This window comes from Patiria miniata, unplaced genomic scaffold (assembly GCF_015706575.1).
Source record: "Patiria miniata isolate m_02_andy unplaced genomic scaffold, ASM1570657v1 HiC_scaffold_23, whole genome shotgun sequence".
In the NCBI taxonomy this organism is placed as follows: domain Eukaryota; kingdom Metazoa; phylum Echinodermata; class Asteroidea; order Valvatida; family Asterinidae; genus Patiria; species Patiria miniata.
Window position 1 is genome coordinate 389,826 of NW_024037062.1, and position 4,310 is coordinate 394,135.

The window sequence follows — 4,310 nt, forward strand, 5'->3', positions numbered from 1 at the left end:
CTTTCTTTTTTACAAAACGAAATACTGAGAGGAGTTGGAAAACGGAAGAGGTCACTCCACGCGCTAACCGCGGCACTGATCCTTTGACATTTGCAACATGTACATACAACCTTTCCTGGACGTACGTCCTATAATGGGCACTGGTTTGCTTGAAACAGATCCACACCTTTTTTGAAAGAAAAAAATAAGTACGTACGGTACGAAAGCCCGTTAGTGCCATCGAATGTATAAATTGCTCTTTTGCAAGTATATGTTTGGTGAATCTTGTTTTTCGGATGTAAATGTTTGTGGAATCTTGTTTTTCGGATGTATATGTTTAGCAAATCTTGTTTTTTGGATGTATATGTTTAGCAAGTCTTGTTTTTTGGCTGTATATGTTTGGCAAATCTTGTTTTTTGCAAGTATGTTTCGCGAGTCTTGTTTTTGTGAAGTCTATTTTTAGTAACAGTCTTGTTTTTTTTGAAGTATATGTTTCCCGAGTCTTGTTTTTTGCAAGTATAAATTTGGCAAATCTTGTTTTTTGCAAGTATGTTTCCCAAGTCTTGTTTTTGTGAAGTCTATTTTTAGTAACAGTCTTGTTTTTTTGAAGTATATGTTTCCCGAGTATTGTTTTTTGCAAGTATAAATTTGGCAAATCTTGTTTTTTGCAAGTATGTTTCCCAAGTCTTGTTTTTGTGAAGTCTATTTTTAGTAACATTCTTGTTTTTTGCAAGTATATGTTTCCTGAGTCTTGTTTTTTGTAAGTATATATTTCCCGAGTCTTGTTTTTTGCAAGTATATGTTTCCCGAGTCTTGTTTTTTGCAAGTATATGTTTCCCGAGTCTTGTTTTTTGCAAGTATATGTTTCCCGAGTCTTGTTTTTTGCAAGTATATGTTTCCCGAGTCTTGTTTTTTGCGAGTATATATTTCCCGAGTCTTGTTTTTTGCAAGTATGTTTCGCGAGTCTTGTTTTCGTGAAGTCTATTTTTAGTAACAGTCTTGTTTTTTGCAAGTATATGTTTCCTGAGTCTTGTTTTTTGCAAGTATGTTTCGCGAGTCTTGTTTTTGTGAAGTCTATTTTTAGTAACAGTCTTGTTTTTTGCAAGTATATGTTTCCCGAGTCTTGTTTTTTGCAAGTATATGTTTCCCGAGTCTTGTTTTTTGCATGTATATGTTTCCCAAGTCTTGTTTTTTGCAAGTATATGTTTGGCTAGTCTTGTTTTTTGGAAGTATATGTTTGGCAAATCTTGGTTTTGTATGCCCCGCGGCAAAGCCGAAGGGGCATACTGTTTCCGCCTTGTCCTTCCGTGTGTGGGTGTGTGTGTGGGGTGGGGGGTGTCCGGACAAATCTTGTCATCGCGATAACTTGAGAAATCCTTAACATATGAACTTCAAAAATCTTGTATTTATTCTGAGATCATAGGGATTAGGGATTAATTCATATAAAACCTACAGAAGACACTAATGCTGTCAATGAACGTTCCATGTGACCAAGGTACATGTAAGTTTATGTTAAAAGAGCGCTGTTATGTCATGGGAATAGTCACGGCGGGGCATTTGTGTTTGTAAACACACCTGACTTGTTTTAAGTCTGTTATAGCTGCGGTGTTCATCATGAGGGCGCTGTTGTTTGTGATGAAAGTATAGCCATGCCACCAATTAATTCGTTATAACTTCAATTTAGGCCTTAATTACGACGAAATAATTGCATCACTTCTCGCAAACAACAATATTATCATCAGCAAACGGCATCTTAACAGGAAACTGCGAGTTTTAGGTCTTTTTCGGCGAAAAAGTCACATCGATATTGCAGACGTCGCCACCTTTATTGAAGGAGAGTTGCAAACATCCGGGCAACTGCATGGCTAGGGCCTATAGGGTGCACTGAACTAATTCAAACGAGAATTTCTACGCCAGCTGATTAGCATAAAAATTGCCCCCCCCCCCCACAATTTCTTTTGAAAACGGAGACCGTTCGGCTTTAAAAACGGTGGAATTGTTTAAATATACCCAAGGATCAACTCCCTGGTTTTGGGGCTTCCATCTGAGGGCAGGCTTGATAAAATCACGGATGAAAAAATGGGTCCTATTTGCCTGTGAAAGTGGAAGGGTGCCACTTGTAAAATGGCTACATGCAGGCTCGGGAACTATCACTTTTCGGGAGGTGATTTTATTTGGGTGTGAATATTTAAAAATGTAATTGGCTAATGTACGTAAAATTGAAAAGAAATGAAAAGATGAAAGACAAGACAATAATTTAATTTTTGTTTCAGAAACCCCAGTGATGTTGGCTTGCATGTTACTTGGCCCTGAACTTTGTTGATTTTACACTGTTTTCAATGGGGCTTGAATTAGTACAAGTGGACCCCTATAGATGAATGCACTTGCGATGCGTTCAGAGTGGTATCAATATTGATAGAGAAACTATCAATATTGTCAAACTCGTTTTTTAACAAAAAGTTAGTCGAAAATCGGTTAAAACGGTCGCCAAGAGTACTAGCTAGTAGGACTATTCCAAAAATAAAAATAGGGGTGCAACAATTTTGTGTGGGGAGGAGCAGATCGGGTCCCTACATATATACTTCCTAGAAACAAGACTCGCCAAACTGTACTTGCAAAAAACAAGACTCGGGAAACATATACTTGCAAAAAACAAGACTCGGGAAACATATACTTGCAAAAAACAGGACTCGGGAAACATATACTTGCAAAAAACAAGACTCGGGAAACACATACTTGCAAAAAACAAGACTCGGGAAATACATACTTGCAAAAAACAAGACTCGGGAAATATATACTTGCAAAAAACAAGACTCGGGAAACATATACTTGCAAAAAACAAGACTCGGGAAACATATACTTGCAAAAAACAAGACTTGGGAAACATATACTTGCAAAAAACAAGACTCGGGTAACATATACTTGCAAAAAACAAGACTCGGGAAATATATACTCGCAAAAAACAAGACTCGGGAAACATATACTTGCAAAAAACAAGAATGTTACTAAAAATAGACTTCACAAAAACAAGACTCGCGAAACATATACTTGCAAAAAACAAGATTTGCCAAATTTATACTTGCAAAAAACAAGACTCGGGAAACATATACTTTCAAAAAACAAGAATGTTACTAAAAATAGACTTCACAAAAACAAGACTCGCGAAAAATACTTGCAAAAAACAAGATTTGCCAAATTTATACTTGCAAAAAACAAGACTCGGGAAACATATACTTTCAAAAAACAAGAATGTTACTAAAAATAGACTTCACAAAAACAAGACTCGCGAAAAATACTTGCAAAAAACAAGATTTGCCAAATTTATACTTGCAAAAAACAAGACTCGGGAAACATATACTTGCAAAAAACAAGACTCGGGAAACATATACTTGCAAAAAACAAGACTCGGGAAACATATACTTGCAAAAAACAAGACTCGGGTAACATATACTTGCAAAAAACAAGACTCGGGAAATATATACTTGCAAAAAACAAGACTCGGGAAACATATACTTGCAAAAAACAAGAATGTTACTAAAAATAGACTTCACAAAAACAAGACTCGCGAAACATATACTTGCAAAAAACAAGATTTGCCAAATTTATACTTGCAAAAAACAAGACTCGGGAAACATATACTTGCTAAAAACAAGAATGTTACTAAAAATAGACTTCACAAAAACAAGACTCGCGAAAAATACTTGCAAAAAACAAGATTTGCCAAATTTATACTTGCAAAAAACAAGACTCGGGAAACATATACTTGCAAAAAACAAGACTCGGGAAACATATACTTGCAAAAAACAAGACTCGGGAAACATATACTTGCAAAAAACAAGACTCGGGTAACATATACTTGCAAAAAACAAGACTCGGGAAATATATACTTGCAAAAAACAAGACTCGGGAAACATATACTTGCAAAAAACAAGAATGTTACTAAAAATAGACTTCACAAAAACAAGACTCGCGAAACATACTTGCAAAAAACAAGATTTGCCAAATTTATACTTGCAAAAAACAAGACTCGGGAAACATATACTTGCAAAAAACAAGATTCGCCAAACATATACATCGAAAAAAAAAGACTTGCTAAACATATACATCCAAAAAACAAGATTTGCTAAACATATACATCCGAAAAACAAGATTCCACAAACATATACATCCGAAAAACAAGATTCACCAAACATAAACTTGCAAAAGAGCAATTTATACATTCGATGGCACTAACGGGCTTTCGTAGTACGGCGTACATTGTGTACGTATACGGTTCACTGCCTACACGTATTGTGCTTCATGTAAAAAAAAAAAAAAAACACTGAGAGCTC